We start from the raw sequence: 20,107 nt of genomic DNA on the forward strand, positions 1-20,107 counted from the left end.
GTTATCATCAGAATTATAGGAAAAAAATCCACTGAATTTGGTTTATGACAAATTCATGATTCATTATATACCTTGATACTGGGCTTAAAGCAGCAATCCTAATTCCAGATCTACCTTCAAGTCTGGGTCAGCGTTCTGCAATTCTGCCAGTTTCATGTCAGGACTGGCTTAATATTGAAGGTAACTGAGCATTGCTAATGTCTGACTGGAGCTGAAAGAGGCCAAAAGCAGGGTTATAACTTTGGGAAAACTGACCTGGTGTCAACTTCCATCCCTTCCATTTCAAACGTGAAGGTATCACAATTAGAAGCTATTAGCAGTCTTATCTAATAACTTGTGGATAATTCCTTTTTTTTCTTTTTTTAAAAGTCAGGGTCTCACTCTGCCACCTAGGCTGGAGTGCAGTGGTGTAATTGTTATGGAATCTTTGGGGTGTCGATTTTCTGGTTGGAAAACTGTGATGGGTGGCATCTTTGCCAGAGTTCTTGTCCTGCATCAAGGAAGAATTGTGTAGGTAGACAAGTGAAGGGTTAAAGGAGAGGAGCTTTATTAAGTGTTAGAACAGCTCAGGGAAGACCCATAGTGGGTAGCTCCTCTCTAGGTTGTTCTGTCAAGTGTTCAGCTCTCAGCAGAAAGGGAAGCCCTGGAGAGGGTTGCTCCTGTCTGCAGCTGGTAGTTCCCAGACATCTCTGCAGGTCTCTGAAGCATTCAGCAGAGAAAGTAGCTGGCCCTCCCATTGTCTCCAGCTATCAGCAGAAAGGATAGCTCCTTCCTGCCTCTAGTCTTCCCTCCTCTGTCTTATGCCCTGTTCTGGCTGAGTCCTGGGCTTTTATGGCTGTCAGAGGGGAGGAGGTGTATGCCCATTGGTCCATGGGCAGCCATGGGTGGGCCCAGGAAAAAGCACCATGAGTTTTGCCTCCAGTCTGCAGGACTGGCAGCCTAGCCTGCAGGTGGGGCTTCAGTGGGGACCCATCCCCTTCCACCCAGGAGCCTGTCTGCCTCCCACAGCCATACATGGCACCCAGGCTGCTGGCACCAAGAGGCACTTGCAGGCCAGTGCCCAGCCACCCTCAGACCCCCTCAGCTTCCCCTCCCATGCCCCTGCTCCTCGGTGTCCAAAGTCCAGAGGGGGCTGAGATGGCAGGGGATTGGCACATCAGCACTGCTTCCAATGTGTGCCCACCTGGCTGGGCTGTGACAGCACCCTGCTGGGTCCCATCCCCACTCTGAGATCAGAGCACAGAGCCAGGAGGTGGGAGAGACCAGGCAGCAGGAAGAAGTGCCTCCAAGCCTGCAGGGGGCAAGGGAGGCGTTCCCAGGCTCCCCAAGAGTGCAGGGATGCCTGAGTCTGCAGGATTGGTTTGGGTGGCTGGGTGGTGGGCTGGGGTGGGGACAGAGTAGGGGAGTTGGATAAACTCTTGTCTGCTCCATGGAGTGAGAGGTCCAGGTCTAAAGTTACAGTTGCAGTTTGGTCAGCTGCAGCAGCACCCGGGGAGCTCCAATTCCAACTCGGAAGGGGCAGGGCTCCCACTTGTCCCCATCCTGCCAACTCCAGGGAGCAAACAACCCTGGCCACACCTCTCCCCTGCAGCTGGCATGATGGCAGCAGCCGCTGCCATCACAATCATAGCTTATTGTTGCCTCAAACTCCTGGGCCCAAGTGATCTTTTTACCTTAGTCTCCCCAATAGCTGGGGCCACAGAAATGTGCCACAATGCCCATCTAATTGTTTTTTATTTTTTGTAGAGAAGTTGGTCTGGCTATATTGCCCAGGTTAATCTCTAATTCCTGGACTTAAGCAGTCTTCCTGCCTCATCCTCCTACATGGCTGGAATTACAGGCATGAGCGACTGTGCCCAGCTCCTGATAAATCCTTTCTCAATCAAAGTCTTCATCATCAGCCTTACTTACCACAATCTTCCCAGATGATCTCAAGTATCCAAAGAAATTAAAAGTAGCTACTGCTGACAAAACTGTTGGGTTCCCTGATATTGTGCAAGAATAAAATTATGCTAGGTCTTCCGTTAGCTAGCTCTTCTTCTGTAACAGTCTCTTTCTATGTATTAATCAAAACTGATGCAACTTTTTAAAGAACTATTCCTAGAAACTTCCTCCCTTCCCAGTCAGAATTAATGTATTATTTATCCATTTAAAGGACTATATAAGTAGGACATGGTTTGGGTATATAACAGCACTTATGGCCATTTACTTTGTGGTTCAGTGATTTCTGTGTGCTTCTGACCTGTATATACTTTCAGCCCTTGTAGACGTAGTGGTGGTAGTTTTCCCAACTTAAATTTATCTTTATCATCCACCTTTATCCACAGTCCTCTTCATGATTAGCACATTGTCAATAAATATTTATTAAGCTGAACTGAAAGTTTTTATTATGCATAAATAATAAGATGTCCATGTCCATGGTCATGCAGGACAGGAGAAGATAATTTTTTTTACCAGTGTATCTATTGCTAACAATTGCTTCAAGGTCAGGAGCCAACTCATGTATTAGACAGGTAAATCTTGTGAAAATATTCATATTGGAAACAGCATGTAGCAAGTGCAAACAGAACTAAATAAATCGTTTAATTTATCACAGTCCCTTCAAAGTATGAATTCTTCTTCTAGCATTACATCCAATTTGATAAAATCCAAAACTATTTTATCTCAATGTTTTAAAAGTGTTGATGCTGTATACATTGAGTTATTGTACAATTGAATGGAACCCACATTCAAAGTTTTTCCTCAATATTAAAATTAAATGGTTCTCTCTGTGATTCTTTCTGTTTGCAGTTTTTCTCAATTCATTGTTAGAATTTGCCTCTACTAATGTAATTCATTTGGCATTCCAGACGTTCTGATCTTTTCAAAAGTGTATTTTGACAGGTGCCTCAAACATTCATCCTTGGTTTGTGCTATGGGCTGAGAGTATATATCTCTTCAAAATTCATATATTGAAATCTAATATATGTGATGTGATATATATTACACATCACACACATATATGTGATGTGAGGCCAGGCTGGACACAATGGCTCACACCTGTAATCCCAGCACTTTGGGATGCTGAAGTGGACAGATCATGAGGTCAGGAGTTCAAGACCAGCCTGGCCAACATGATAAAACCCCATCTCTACTAAAAATACAAAAATTAGCGAGGTGTGGTGGCACACGCCTGTAATCCCAGCTACTCGGGAGGCTGAGGTGGGAGAATTGCTTGAACCTGGGAAGCAGAGATTGCAGTGAGCTGAGATTGTGCCACTGCACCACAGCCTGGGCAACAGAGCAAGACTCCGTCTCAAAAATTAAATAAATAAATAAATAAATAAATAAATAAAGAAGGGAGGTCTTTGGGATGTGAGTAGGTTAAGGGTTTGGGGAGCCGTCATGAATGTGTTAGTCCCCTTATAAAAGAACCCATAGGGAGCTACTTTGCCCCTTTCGCCCTTATGCCATGTGAAGATGCAGCAGTAAGTGTCAGAAACAAACCTCACCAGGTAACATCTCTGCCGGCACCTAGATCTTGGACTTCCCAACCCCCAGAACTGAGAATAACAAATTTGATTTATAAATTACCCAGTCTAAGGTAATTTGTTACAGCAGTCCAAATGGACTCAAACAGGTTGTAAACACTTGAAAAATGAGTATCTGTATTGAATCACATATTTTACCAACGTTTGCTTGTAGGAGTACAGCCTATGGGCAAAGAATTAATAGCTGACTCTCATTTGAATGGCCAAGATTTGCTCTCTATTTCCAGTATTTTATTTTTGTGCCTGTATGTTGGACATAGGCAAATTTTTACAAAACAAACCAGAAAAGTTCAATAGTCTTTCATTCCCTGCTTTCACTAACTTCTTTCAAGTATATTTCAACAATTATCTTAATATTGTCACCAGTAGATTAAGCATACTGTTATAAACACTCTATTTCTATTTATTCAAAGCTTGAATTGAGCTAGCTGCTAATAACTTTTTAAAATTAGCATTGCAACCATATTCACCTACCATATTTTTCCCTCTCCTTTGATTTCTGGGCATTACTCACTTTCACAATTTGTATGTGACTCACCATTCTATACCTACTTTTGCCTTACCTTTAAATATTTTTTGATTTAATACATTTACATTTTTTCTCCTTTTGCTTTTGGAATTGTATTACTATCATGGGAGGTTTACTTTTCCTCTTTCAAGAGTTTCTCAAAATTCTTCACCAAAGCCCTATCCCCTGAAGTGAGTAATATTCTTCACTATATTACTGCATCACATGTTTACATCTGGCTAAAGTAAGAAACATTACTCGTGTTCTGTAGCTAATTGATAATTGTTAAAATAAACTTACAATTGATAACAAATCATAGAAAATGATTATTTTAAAGTTCTTTATACTTGTAATATTTGTAAATAATATGAGTTATCACCTCTTTCTGTAGCTAATTGTATAGGGAGCACATGCAGTTAGTGGCATGTTTCTTAACACATTTCTTTCAATTCTTGTGGGTTTAAACCCAGAAGTTGACTTGCTGACTGATATAGCAATTCTATGTTTCATTTTTATTTATTTATTTATTTTTGAGATGGAGTTTGACTCTCTTGGCTCACTGCAAACTTCACCTCCCACATTCAAGTGATTCTGCTGCCTCAGCCTCCTGAGTAGCTGGGATTACAGGCACGCAGCACCACACCTAGCTAATTTTTGTATTTTTAGTTGAGACACAGTTTCACCATGTTGGTCAGGCTGGTCTTGAACTCCGGACCTCATGATCTGGCCGCCTCAGTGTCCTAAAGTGCTGGGATAACAGGCATGAGCCACTGAGCCCAGCCTATGTTCCATTTATTTTTAATTTAGGAAGCACTGTACTCTTTTCTACCATGACTATACCGCTGTAGAATCCACCAGCAATGTACAAGAGTTTCGATTTGGCTACATCCTCACGAACACTTGTTATTCCCTGGTTTTTTGATGATTGCCATCTTAATGTGTATGAAGTGGTATCTTACTATGGTTTTGATTTGCATTTCCTTAGTAATCAGTGATGTTGAGCATCTTTCATGTGCTTGATGGCCAGTTGTGTATCTTTTTTGAGAAATTTTCTATGTAAGTCTTTGCCTATTTTTTAATTGGGTTGTTTATTTATTGTTGAGTTGTAGGAATTCTTTATATATTCTGCATATTGATCCCTTATCAAAGATATTGTTTGAAATATTTTCTTCCATTCTACCAGTTGTCCTCTGATTGCACAAAAGTTTTAAATTTTGGTGAAGTCCAATTTACTTGTTTTTTTCTTTTGTTACTTATGCTCTTGGTGTCAGAAAGCTTTTAGTTTACAATTTTAACTATATCATGTCTCCTGCCTCATATGTACCACTGGACAAGGTCCCTTTTATGTACTCACCTTCTGTCAGAGGTAAATGTATTTTGAAGTGGAGAATGAAGATAATTGCAAAATTGGCCTGGAGAACTAAGGTAATTATGAAAGTTCCAGATACAAGGAGAGAGGGCGCAATATGCCAGCAGTTCTCTACCAATCCATCCTAGAAGTCTTCTTTTAGGATTGCCTAAATAATGCAGGCGATGGATGCAAGACACACAAGTGTTCCAGAAGCATGTAAACAATGTACAGAGAAGAGGATAAGATAAAATAAGATGAGATAAGAATATTAGGAAAGCCCTGTTCAGAAGATTGCCTACAGAGGCAAAAGGGACAGTTACATTTTGCTGAGGGAAACAGGGTGGTAAGAAGCCTCATGTGGAAGATCCCCACTTATCCTGATACAGAAAGGTGTAAAATAATGTAATGGGAAAGCATTAGGCTGAGATAGCTCCCATGGCCTGGGTTCCTACATAGACAAAATGAAACAAGCTTAGCCCACCAACAAGTGGCCCGCTGAGTATTAGCTGTGTAATGAGAGACCTACCAACAGGATAGTTCAAATAATGCAACTGCCAAAATTTTTGCCAAACAAATAGTTTCTCTACTCTACTTCTACATTCACCCTATAAAAGCCTTCCCTACAAACACCTCCAGTAGATCCTCCAACCACTTTCAGTTTGGAGCTGGCTGATCCATGAATCTCTGTTTGTTTAAATAAACTCTTTAAAATGTTAATATGCTTAAGTTTATCTATTTTTTTCTCATTTTTAAAAATTGAGATGGGATCTTCCTATGTTGTCCAGGCTGGTCTTAAAACCCTGAACTCAAGGGATTCTCCTGCCTCAGCCTCCTGAGTAGCTGGAATTATAGACGTGTGCCTCCACACCCAGCTTACATTTATCTTTAAACAATGGTTTGACCCCTTTCTGAAATGTAATTGTGTTAAGACCTCTACCCTAAGTGATATGGCAGGCTCATTTTAGACCGTTGGACACTTTTGTCTCTGGACCACAATTTGCCCTTTGTGACCTGCTCTCCTAAGAAATTCAAGTGTAATTCAAGTTAGTTTACCCTCTGCTGATCAGGGGAGATTGCTCTGGGTGCAAATTCAAGACAGGCACTCACACCTTCATTCATACCCCAAATCTCATCATCACACAATACACCCATGTAATAGACCTGCACAGGTACCCTCCAGAATCTAAAATGAAAGTTGAAATTCCCTAAAATTTTAATTTCATCTTACTAAAAAACAAAGATAAATTTACTTCTTTCCAATTTGGATATACATTATACTGACATACACACTATATTCTATGGTGAATTATATTGATTGAATTTCACATTTTAAACTAACACTGAGTTACTGTGAAAAACTCTATTGGGTCATAATGTATTATGTTTTTAATATATTTTAATACAATTTGCAAATATTCTGTTTTAAAATTACATCTATGTTCCATAAATAAATAAATATGTAAAAAATAATAAATGTTTATATTATTCAAGTGAAGATTATAGTGATCTTTTTGAATATCTACTTAACCTCAGCTAACTTTAAATTCAGAAGTAGCAACTCCATAGAAATTCAACTTATTTCTACTTTATTACTCATACTTGTCTCCTTGAAGAAGCTTCATTGCTATCATGCAGTTTAGACTGGGATGTCACAGATCTCTAGACTAAGTAGTATAATACTCACTATTCAAATAAAATCAAATTATTATAATGTTATGACACCTCGAAATACAAAAACGAAGCCCATGGATGTTAGGTTAATGTATAGAGAGAAGTATTCCTACTTACTATCTTTTAGGGCAGACATATCCCTGCTAAGGTGATTGCAAAATGTAATCAAAACCATATTGTAGAAGGAGACTTGAGATTCAGATTAGATTTTCATTCCAACTCTTACATACACAAGCTGCATGACTCTGGGTAAATTGCATATTCTCTTAGAGTTTCAATTTCTTCATCTGTACAATGGAGGTTAATGCCTATGGGCTATGGTTGATGTAGGGATAAAAGAACCAACATGGATGCATGGGCAGGGCCTGGTCCATAGAGCAGCTGGCATCAACAAATTGAAGCCCCCTTCCCATCTTGTCTTTGCGTGCACTACAAAATCCGGAATATGTCGGTATAAAAAGTACTCTTATAAGAGACAGAATTGGAAACTTTTGCAAAAAGAGATTGAAAAGGTGTCACATCTTGTGGCATGAGGAGTTGTGGGCATACACTTGAACTTTCTGCTGTGAGATATCCACAGAACTTCAGTAGCTTAAGAGAAGAGTTTAGATGTCATCTTAGTCATCTACCATAGAACTTCCTCTTCTTTTCTGAGATTTCTAGACAGTAAATTTTACAGCTCTAATAATGCAGTTCTCTCCCAATTGTTTGGACTATTCTAATAGATACAAAGCAGTATTTCACCAGCAGATGCTACTGCAGTTCATATGATGATTTCAAACTGAGAATCCCTTTAAAGTTATGCAACACATTTTTTTGGAAATAGGGTGAAAGTACTTTAAGATTAAAATCCTATGAAATAGGTTTACAGTAAATAATTACTTCTTGCAATGTCTATCTTACTATCTTATATTCACACATGTATCGGTGTCCTAATAAATATATGTGGTGAGTGAAAGTTACTTGAGGGCAGAGACTGTGCCATATGTTCCCTGCACTGCTGATGCCAATCTCAGCACGTGATATACAGTAGATGCTCAGTAAATAAATACTTTAACTTAAAAAATGCACTAAGAATAAATCTTAGAAGACATCAAAATACATATGAGTTCAACCTAGGGACATGGTCAGGAGCTCAAATTTCAATCTTATTTATTTATTTATTTATTTATTTAGAGACAGAGTCTCACTCTGTTGCCCAGGCTGGAGTGCAGTGGCACGATCTCAGCTTACTGCAACCTTCCTCTCCCGGGTTCAAGCGATTCTCCTGCCTCAGCCTCCAGATTATCTGAGATTACAGGTGCACACTAACATGCCCGGCTAATTTTTTTGCATTTTTAGTAGACACAGGGTTTCAGCATGTTGGCCAGGCTGGGCTCAAACTCCTGAGCTCAGGCAATCTGCCCACTTTGGTCTCCCAAAATGCTGGGATTATAGGCAACAGCCACCACGCACGACCACAAAATGTTTTAATGTAGCTTCAAAACCCCTTTGCAAATAGGTGTATTCATAACAAGATGAAAACAAGAAAACATTGAGCTTCATAAAATAGAAGGGTTCTGCCTCGATTTGCATGTGGCCCCATCATTTGTTTGCTGTTGGGCCGTGGTCAGGTTACTTAGCTGCTCTCTGCCTCCACATAGGCTTTATGCCTGTGCATCCCTCAACTACAAAACGGGAATAAGAATATCTAACAGAAGTGGAGAAAACATATATAAAGGCCTTTGAAAAGAGCTTGTGAAAGCTCAATAATTGTCCTCAATAATTGCTCTCAATAATTGTCACCTATTATTCAATAATAATCATAATCATGAAAATGTATGACTCAAAGAAAGATTCCTACTTCATATCCAGCTTGCCAAAAGAATATCAGCCATTGGACTTGTGAAAGGAATGACATTGAGATTTATTTTCACAATGCTAAGTTGTTATTTTCTTTGCCATTCAATTTCTGCAGTCCCCACTCTAAGCCCATGGTCCACCTTTTTATTTTTCCTCCTAAGATGTCTTCCCTTCTTGTAAGATTTTCTTTGCCTTAAGAAGGGCCCTTTTCATCCACCCACCATTTTACCCTTCCCAGAAGTTGGTTAATGGGCACAAAAATACAGTTAGATGGAAGGAACAGAAGTTCTAGTGTTCAATAGCACAGTAGGGTGATGATCATTAACAATAACTTATTATACATTTCAAAATGGCTAGAAGAAAGATGTGGAATTTTCCTAACACAAATAAATGATAAATGTTTGAGGTGATGGATATGCAAATTATCTTGATTTGACCAGTGCACATTGTATGCATATATCAAAATATCACATGTACCCTAGACATATGTATAATTGTCATGGAACAATAAAAACAAAAAGGGCCTGTTTCTCTTTCCTTCCTCCCCGCATTCCCTCCTATCCCAGATATGTGTTGCTCCTGGGGCTCTCCTGCCCCACGTTCAGTCAGCACTGAGCCAGCAGGAAGGATCTCACAGGTCATATCCTGAGATCAACCCTCCACCCCTTCAGGTAATGATCCTCCTGCTCTTAGTCATTTATATCCTTTGGTTCATAGATATTTTGAGTCAAGTGCCTTCTAACTGCTGAGCTACATAATATCCCTTGGTTTTTAAAGATAATACAAAGTGGATTTTAGTAACAACCTTGAGTCATCACGGCAGCTAATGAAGTTGGGGATTCCATGAAGCCATCCAAGCACATAAAACCCATTTCCTGGGTCCCTTTCCCTTAGCTCAAGGCCACAAAAATCAGAACATGAATTCCAGCCCATATTTGCATTATGTCTAAATAATTATGAATTATAAAATGAATCTAAAAAAATAGCTAAATATGTTCTATTCTTCTACTTCAATAAATATACCGCCATAATAACCCACAAGGTCGAAGTCGAGTGTAGAATTCTCTGATTTCTTGGTGCTCTGCGCGGGAATGTGGTAGTAAAGGGAGAGCTGATCCTCAGCCCCAGGCTAAACTTTTTTCTTTCATCATAGCTAGCCCTGTCCTCACTTGAGAAGCTTTGCGTACCCCTGTGTGGGGGACTTCCTAGGCCCCATGCAAGCTCCATCCACAATTCTCACCCCTTCAGACAGCAGAGCCTTGGGCACCATTTGGACAAGCACAGTTTGCGCTTTGAAATGGACCCAGGGAAGAGGCCATGCAGGCTCAGGCACATTTGGCCAGGGGCCTGAGTGCCCAGCGTGTGCCCTAGAAGAGATGGTGAGAGCTCTGGGTGGGCAAGGGTACAGTCGGTGGAGGGCCAGAGAGGCACCTTCTCAAGCGCAGGATTCAGGGCGGTAGTCCTCTTGCCAAGATGGAAGGCTACGATTCCTCCGTGCAATGACGACTGTGTCATGTCTTCTCAGCACACCTTTCATTCAGTCTCAGCCACCGTGGGGAGTTCTATTGAAGCACAGGCTTCCCTTGTGCTGCCAGCAAACTCAAGCTACACTTTCCGCCCCAGGACATCTCCACTATTGTAGGATTTTCCTGAGCACAAATACAGCCCAGAAACACTTGCAGGTTAACAGCCTCAGGGGAAGACCTCAACCAGTGTGGGACAGGTGGGCAAATGCTCGAGGCTCATGTTTCAGGTGGACAGTCCTGGGTAACTTTCCAGAGTCTCTCAGAAGGTCCTGTATAAAAAAAGTGCATGGGAGCAGCCTCAATAGCATGCCATTATTTTGGCTTTTTTCTATTTGCCTGGTTCACTCTTCCCACCTCTCACTCTTGCTTCTTGGAATCACTTCCCAAATAAACTATCCACACCCAAGTCTTCACTCCAGCTCTGCTTTCAGGGGTACAGGCGCACCTTGGAGATATTGCAGGTTTGGTTCTAGGTCACCACAATAAAGCGAACCTCACAATAGAGCAAGTCACACGAAATTTTTTGCAAGTCACAAGAAATTCTTTGCTTTCTGGTGCATATAAAAGATACGTTGTCGGGCATAGTGGCTCACGCCTGTAATCCCAGCACATTGGGAGGCCAAGGTAGGTGGATCACCAGAGGTCTGAAGTTCGAGACCTGCCTGGCCAACATGGGGAAACCCTGTGAAAATACAAAAATGGTGGTGAGGGCCTGTATTCCTAGCTACTCAAGAGGCTGAGGCAGGAGAATTGTTTGAACCTGGGAGACAGAGTTTGCAGTGAGACAAGATCTCACCACTGCACTCCAACCTGGGCAACAGAGTGAGACTCCATCTCAAAAAAAATAGTTAAGTTTAAACTACTGTAGTCAATTAAGTTTGCAATAGCATTATGTCTAAAATATAATGTATACCTTACTTTGAAAATACTTGATTGCCAAAAAATGCTAACCATCATCTGTGCCTTCAGCAAGTCATCATCATTTTGCTGGTGGATGGTCTTGTCTCAATGTTGATAGCTACTGACTGCTCAGGATGATGGTTGCTGAGGGCTGGAGAGGGAGCGGTAATTTCTTAAAGTAACATGACAATGAAGTTAGCCATATTGACTGACTCTTGCTTTCATAAAAGATTTCGCTGTAGCATGCTGTACAGTTTGGTAGCATTTTACCCACAGTAGAATTTGTATCAAAACTGGAACCAATCCTCTCAAACTTTGCCACTCCTCTATCAACTAAGTTTATGGAATAGTCTAAGTCCTTTGTTGTTCTTTCCACAATGCTCATGGCATCTTCAGCAAGAGTAGATTCCATCCCAAGAAACCACTTTCTTTACTCATTCATAATAAGCAACTCTTTATCCATTAAGATTGCAGCAATTCAGCTGGGTGCGGTGGCTCATGCCTGTAATCCCAGTACTTTTGTAGGCTGAGGCTAGTGGATCATCTGACGTTGGGAGTTCGAGACCAGCCAGACCAACATGGTGAAACTCCGTCTCTACTAAAAATACAAAATTAGCTGGGTGTCATGGCACATGCCTACAATACCAGCTACTCAGGAGGCTGAGGCAGGAGAATCACTTGAAACCAGGAGGTGGAGGTTTCGGTGAGCTGAGATCGCACCATTTTACTCCAGCCTGGGCAACAAGAGCAAAACTCCATCTCAAAAAAAAAAAAAAAAAAAGATTGCAGCAATTCACTCACATCTTCAGGCTCCACTTGTAATACTAGTTCTCTTGCTATCTTCACCACAACTGTGGTTACTTCCTCTGCTAAAGTCTTGAACCCCTCAAAGTCATTTATGAGGGTTCGAATCAACTTCTTCCAAACTCCTATTAATGCTGCTATTTTTACCTCCTCTGGTGAATGGTGAATGTTCTTAGTGGCATCTACAATAGTGAATCCATTTATAGAGCATGGATAGAGTAGATTTAGCATAATTCTTAAGAGGTGCCCTAGGATTTATGGAATTGCAAATGAGCATTGGCTTGTAATAAGAGAGTCAGTCTGTCCTATAAATCTTTTTTTTTTTTCTTGAGATAAGTTCTCACTCTGTTGCCCAGGATGGATTGCAGTGGCATGATCTTGGCCCACTTCAGACTTGGCCTCCTTGACTCAAGCAATCCTCCCACCTCAGCCTCCTGAGTAGCTGGACTAGTAGCATGCACCACCATACATGGCTTTTTTTTTTTATTCATTTATTTTTGGTTAGAGACAGGGTTTCACCATGTTGCCCAGGCTGGTCTCAAACTCCTAAGCTCAAGGCATTCTCCCACTTCAGCCTCCCAGAGTGCTGGGATTACAGACATGAGCCACCCTGCCTGGCCTCTAAATTCATGTTATGGACACTCATTTTCATGGTTAAAAATTACTGAATTCACTGTGGCCTGTTGAGAGGTGGGATGGAGGAAACTATTTATGGAAAATGAAGAAGAATGGGAAGCTCACTAGAAGCAAGAAAGTGTCATCGAATTTTACATCAAGGACTCCATGATAAAGAGAAAGAACAGGTAGCCTGTTTTTGTGGCTGACCATTGGACTGCAGACTGCACCTGCATCTACCAGGTTCTTCTGGATATTCCCAGTTTTAAATTTTTGACCTGATATTCATGAACACAGTGCTACTGGTCAGACCTTTGTCCAGGATTAAGCTTCAGAAAAGAATGTCTTCATGTAGTGGGAGGCCTGGTTAGGGTTATGATTCTGCCCTGGGGCATCTGCCCCTTCTGGTCTGGAGGTAAACTTGGCATCTACAATTTACCTCCACACTTGAACAGCCAAGGATGGGCTGAGCACAAAGGCTCACATCTGTAACTCCAACAGTTTGGGAGGCCAAGGCAGGAGGATCGCTTAAGGCCAGGAGTTCAAGACCAGCCTGGGCAAATAGTGAGACCTTGTCTCTGTAAAAACAAACAAACAATCAAAACCAAGGATGGATGGGTGTCAGGGAGCAGTTCAACATGGGAAACCATTAATCTGAGAGCTGGAAGGACCCTTAGACCAGCCCCCTATTAACAGATGAGACTCTGCCCTGGGATTATAGCCTAAGGTAATGCATTGAACTTTTCCAGAGATTTTAAAATAATCAGTCCTAAAACCCCCAAGCATACTGCTACTGTTTGCTATTGAATAATGTTTTCTAGTCCAGGTGTGGTGGTTCAGGCCTGTAATCCCAACACTTTGGAAGGTTGAGACAAGTGGATCACCTGAAGTGAGGAGTTTGAGACCAGCCTGGCCAACATGGTGAAACCCTGTCTCTACTAAAAATACAAAAAATTAGCAGGCCATAGTGGAGCATGCCTGTAATCCCAGCTGCTTGGGAGGCTGAGGCAGAAGAATACTTTGATCCTGGGAGGCAGAGGTTGCAGTGAGCTGAGATTGGACCATTGCACTCCAGCCTGGGCTACAAGACTCAAATTCTGTCTCGAAAATAGTAATGATAATAATAATGTTTTCTACAAGCAAGGGGTTATTTTGTACTGGGAACTGGTGTGAAGGGATCCACCATGTGTTAGCTTTTGGATTGATGACAGTTATTTCCAGATCATGGAGGTGGGAATGCTTGTTGATCATCTTCTATGTTCTTTGTTATATTGATTGATTTTTTTAAAAAGCTAGCATTTTTATGACAATAAAGTCATAAAAATAAGTAACTAAAATAAAGTAAAATAATCTAAAAAGGCCAAGTGCGGTGGCTCACACCTGCAATCCCAGCACTTTGGGAGGCCAAGGTCGGTGGATCACGTGAGGTCAGGAGTTCAAGACCAGCCTGGCCAACATGGTGAAACCCCCATCTCTACTGAAAATACAAAAATTAGCCAGAGGTGGTGGCAGGCACCTGTAATCCCAGCTACTCAGGAGGTTGAGGCAAGAGAATTTCTTGAACTCGGGAGAAGGTGCTTGCAGTGAGCTGAGATTGTGCCATTGCATTCCAGCCTGGGTGACAAGAGCTAAATTCCATATCAAAACAAAACAAAACCAAAATCTAAATGTAATTGAGTTGAATATTTAAACTTTTAATTGACATTTCAAATTAGATTCTAATTCCATTTAAAAGAGCATATGATAGAAGCAAATGTACTCATTTATGTTAACTCTGTGGTTTCATTTAAGCAATTTGTTTTGTGAAGAGACAGAAGTCCAACCAGATTTTAACACTGTATAAATATGTGTTTATTAATTTAATTACAATGACAATACTCTCAACTCCCCCTTTGAATAAAGGAGAGCATCTGATCTGTGTTCTGGGACAGTGTGCCCTGTAGTTGTGTGGAAATACCGATGCCCTCAGCTGTGTGGCAGGCTCAGTGGGACCCGGAGTGCAGGAGCCCCTGGGCCATTCACCTCTGGCCACAAAAGTCATTGTCCATTTATCCCCAACTGCTATAGAAATATTATTTTCAGTGGTTGTTATGATGTAAAAGAAAAGAAGCAGATTTATGAAACCTTTACATATAAGTTATGTTAGTAAATAAAGTCTACTTTCTTCTGGCTTAACTAAAAATCTATGCTAGTATTTATGCATTTTGGAAAATAAAGATGCCAATTTAAATATTATGAAGCAAAGCAACTGAGTATTAGGTAAGACAGCCAAGTACAACTGCAGAATTGTAGAGGTTATGGGTTACATGTATAAGAATATTTCATAGCAATAATCTTTTAAGACTCTGTGAAGACACTCCACAGTGAAGCAGAAATTAGAACAGAATTAATAATACTGTGTATGCTGTCATTTCACCAATTTTTCAAAACCAGCTTTATGATTCAGGAGGGTGTCTGCTCTTTTGCAATTGGAAGAAAAGAAATAATATTTTATTTTTCAACTCTTAAGATTTTCTTCATTAACAGTATTTCCAAGGCGAAGTAAGGGAGTTGCAAGTAGCACCAAGAGAATAAAGCAGTCTTGAGCAGCTTTTAAAAAATGGTCTTAAAATATGGAAAATGGAGCCAGGTGTGGTGGCTAACTCTTGTGATCCCAGAACTTTGGGAGCTTGAGGTGAGAGGATTGCTTGAGGCCAAAAGTTTGAGACCAGCCTGGACAGCATAGCAAGATCCCCATTGTTACAAAAAATAGTAAATTTTTTTTAATTAGCTGGATGAGGTGGTGCATGCCTTAGTGTCCCTGTTACTTGAGAGGCTGAGGTAGGAGGAGTTCTTGAGCCCGGGGGTTCAAGTCTGCAGTCAGCTATGATTGCACCAGTCCTCAAGCCTGGGCAAGAAAGTGAGACCTTGTCTCACTATATATATAAATATTTATATATATATATAATATATATGGATATATAATATATATATGAATATATATAATATATATAAAAATATATATATGGAAAAGGGAAGGGGCCAAGAATATCAAAGACCTTATTGAAGAAGAGGAAATATTTGTGCTGCCAAATATCAGAACTTTTAAAAAGCCACAGCAATTAAGACAGTGTGGTCTTCACGATAAACTGACAGATGAAACAGAATAGAGAGTTCCCAAGCAAATCTACACAAATTTAATCTTTGATATGTGATGTAGATGACATGGCAGATCAGCAAGGAAAGAAAGGACTTTTCAATAAATAGAATAGAAAAATAATGGTTATTGATATAGGAAACAAAATGAAATTATATTCCTACTTCACTCTATATACAAACATTAAATTCCAGAGGAGAAAAGACTTACATTTCAGAAACAAAACTTTAATACTTTTAGTAGAAAATGTAAATGAATGAGACACAAAAAGCCATTTAACCATTAAAAAAGATTAGACATTTTGACTATCACAAAATTAAGAACTTTTTACATCAAAAAGTGGAAAGATAGGCTGGGCATGGTATCTCAAGCCTGTAATCCCAACAGTACATCACCAGAGGTCAGGAGTTTGAGACCAGGCTGGCCAACATGGTGAAACTCCATCTCTACTAAAAATACAAGAAATTAGCTTGGCATTAGTGGCAGACACTTGTAATCCCAGCTACTTGGGAAGCTGAGGCACGAGAATCATCTGAACCCAGGAGGTGGAGGTTGCAGTGAGCCACTGCATTCCAGCCTGAATAACAGAGCTAGACTCTGTCTTAAAAAAAAAAAGAAATTAAAAAATAAAAGTAAAAAAGTGAAAAGGTAAACTATAAATTAGAATATATTTGCAGTACCTAAAATCTATGAAAGATTAAAATCGTATCAACTAAGTATAAGGAGCTCCTATGAATTAATTTTAAAAATAGCAACCTAACAGAAAATTGGGAAAATACATCAATAGGGATTACACAAAAAGAAAGCCCACAAAATGTAAAAAATTTCTCAACCTCATTAGTAATCAGGAAAATGCCCAAGATACTACATATCTACTCTCCCCACAGTGATTAAGAAGTTTGACAATACCAAATGTATTAGTCCACATTCACACTGCTCATAAAGACAAACCTGAGATAGGGAAGAAAAAGAGGATTAATTGTATTTAGGGTTCCACATGGTTGAGGAGGCCTCAGAGTTATGGCAGTGGATGAACAGCACTTCTTACATGGCAGTGGCAAGAGAATATGAGAAGGAGGCAAAAGAAGCAAAAGATGAAACCACTGATAAACCCATCAGATCTTGTGAGACTTATTCACTATCACAAGAATAGCATGGGAAAGACCGACCCCAAAGATTCAACTACCTCCCCCTGGTTCCCTCCCCGAACATGTGGGAATTCTGAGCAATACAATTCAAGTTGAGATTTGGGTAGGGACATAGTCAAACCATATTTTTCCACTCTTGGCCCCTCCAAGTCTCATGTCCTCTCCAAATCTCATGTCCTCACATTTCAAAACCTATTATGCCTTCCCAACAGTCACCCAAAGTCTTAACTCATTTCAGCATTAACCCAAATGTCCACTGTCCAAAGTCTCATCTGAGAAAAGGCAAGTCTCTTCTGCCTATGACCCTGTAAAATCCAAATCAAGCTAGTTACTTCCTAGATACAGTGGGGGTACAGGTAATTGAGTAAATGCAGCTGTTCCAAATGGGAGAAATTGGCCAAAACAAAGGGTTTACAGGCCCCATGCCAGTCTGAAATCCAGCAAGGTAGTCAAATTTTAAAGCTCCAAAATGATCTCCATTGACTTCATGTTTCACATCAAGATCATGCTGATGCAAGAGGTGGGCTACCATGGCCTTGGGTAGTTCTGCCCCTGTGGCTTTGCAGGGTATAGCCCACCTCCTGGCTGTTTTCATGGGCTGATGTTGAGTGACTGCAGCTTTTCCAGGCTCACAGTGCAAGCCGTCAGTGAATCTACCATTCTGGGGCCTGGAGGAGAGTGGCCCTCTCCTCACAGCTCCACTAGGAAGTGCCCCAGTAGGGACTCTGTAGGTTCTCCAACCCCACATTTCCCTTCTGCACAGCCCTAGCAGAGGTTCTCCATCAGAGCCCCACCCCTGCAGCAAACTTCTGCTTGGATATCCCAGTATTTTCGTACATCCTCTGAAATCTAGGTGGGGGATTCCAAACCTCAATTCTTGACTTCTATGCATGTGCAGGCTCAACACCACGTGGAAGCTGCCAAGGCTTGGTGTTTGCACTCTCAAGGCCATGGCGTGACTTCTATGTTGGCCCCTTTCAGCCATGGCTGGAAGGGCTGAAACGCAGAGAACCAAGGCTATAGGCTGCACACAGCACAGTCAACCTGGGCCCAGCCCAGAAAAACAGTTTTTCCTCCTAGGCCTCCAGGCTTGTGATGGGAGGGGCTGCTGTGATGACCTGTGACATGTCCCATAGAAATTTTCCCCATTGTTTTGGGGATTAACATTCAGCTTCTCATTACTTATGCAAATTTCTGCAGACTGCTTGAATTTATCATCAGAAAATGGAATTTTCTTTTCTATCAAATTGTCAGGCTGCAAATTTCCCAAACTTGTATGCTCTGCTTCCTTTATAAAACCGAAGGCCTTTAGCATCACCCAAGTCACCTCTTGAATGCTTTACTGCTTAGAAATTTCTTCCAGCAGATAACCTAAATCATCTCTCTCAAGTTCAAAGTTCCACAAATCTCTAGGGCAGCGGCAAAATGCTGCCATTCTCTTTGCTAAAACATAACAAGAGTCACCTTTGCTCCAGTTCCCAACAAGTTCCTCAACTCCATCTGAGACCATCTCAGCCTGGACCTTATTGTTCAAAACACTATCAGCATTTTTGTCAAAGCCATTCAACAAGTCTCTAGGAGGTTCCAAAATTTCCAACCTTTTCCAGTGTTCTTCTGAGCCCTCCAAACTGTTTCAGCCTCTGCCTGTTACCAAGTTTCAAAGTCGCTTCCACATTTTTGGTTATCTTTTCAGCAGCACCCCACACCACAGGTATTAATTTACTGTATTATTCCAATTTCACACTGCTGATAAAGACGTATCCAAGTCCAAGAAGAAAAAGAGGTTTAAAGAAAAAGAACTGTAATTGGATTTACAGTCCCACATGGTGGGGGAGGCCTCAGAGTCATGGTAGGAGGTGAAAGGGACTTCTTAAATGGCAGCAGCAAGAGAAAATGAGGAGGAAGCCAAAGCAGAATCCCCTGATAAACCCATCAGATCTCATGAGGCTTATTCACTATCATGAGAATAGCACAGGAAAGACTGGCCTCCATCATTCAGTTACCTCACCCGGGGTCCCTCCCACAACATGTTGGTATTCTGGGAGATAGAATTCAATCTGAGATTTGAGTGGGCACACAGCCAAACCATATCACCAAATATGGAGAGACTGTGGATCAACAAGATCATCTCGAACTAATACAGGAGGTGAGAGTTTAAATTAGAACAACCACTTTGGAAAACAATTTGGATTATCTTATAAAGTTGAGCATTCTCATATGTTATGGCAAAGTAATTTCTCTACCATAGGCCCTGGAGAAACTCTTGCCCATATGTACCAGAAGTAGTAAAAAAAAAAAAATGCTCATGTAATGCCATTCATAATAGCAAATATATGGAAACAAGCTAGATGTTCATTAATAGGAGAATGGGTAAATTTATAGGAGAATGGGTACATAAATTATACCCTTAAAAACTAAATAATACGTCATTTAGGGCAATCACATATATGCAATAAAACAATGTTTTTTTAAAGGCAGGGAATCCTAAACATAAATTCCGGATAGTAGTTACCCTGGGGCTGAATGGTGTAAATCAGGAAAAAGGACAGAGGAGGAGCAGATGTTAGGGTCAGAACCCTAGTTCTTGGGTTGTGTTCTGGGTTCACAAGTGATTACCATATTATTCAAATACATTCAAATAGATTTACATAGAGGCCCAGGCACAGACAAGGATGAAATAAGAGCCAAGGTATGCTATGAGCCAAGGAATATGATTGATCAAATTTTGTGCACTTTAAGCTATTTGAAAAACAGAAAAGCAAAACAACAAAATAATTTTTAAATAATTGAATATAGAGTGCTATGTTCTGAATGGTTCCCCTAAAATTAATCACAATGTTATAGGATTAAGAAGTACGGCCCTTGGGTAGTGACTCAGTCATGAAGGGAGAATCTTCACGAATGGGTTTAGGGTCCTTACACAAGGACTGGAGGGAGTGGGCTTCCCCTGTTTTGCCCTTCCACCTTCTGCCATGTGAGGACACAGTGCATCTCCTCCTGAAGACACAGTGCACAAGGTACCATCTTGGTTGCAAAGATCTGGTCCTCACCAGACACCAATCCTGCTGGCACCTTG

The sequence above is a fragment of the Pongo pygmaeus genome, chromosome 19 (genome assembly GCF_028885625.2).
Source record: "Pongo pygmaeus isolate AG05252 chromosome 19, NHGRI_mPonPyg2-v2.0_pri, whole genome shotgun sequence".
NCBI classification, from domain to species: Eukaryota; Metazoa; Chordata; class Mammalia; order Primates; family Hominidae; genus Pongo; species Pongo pygmaeus.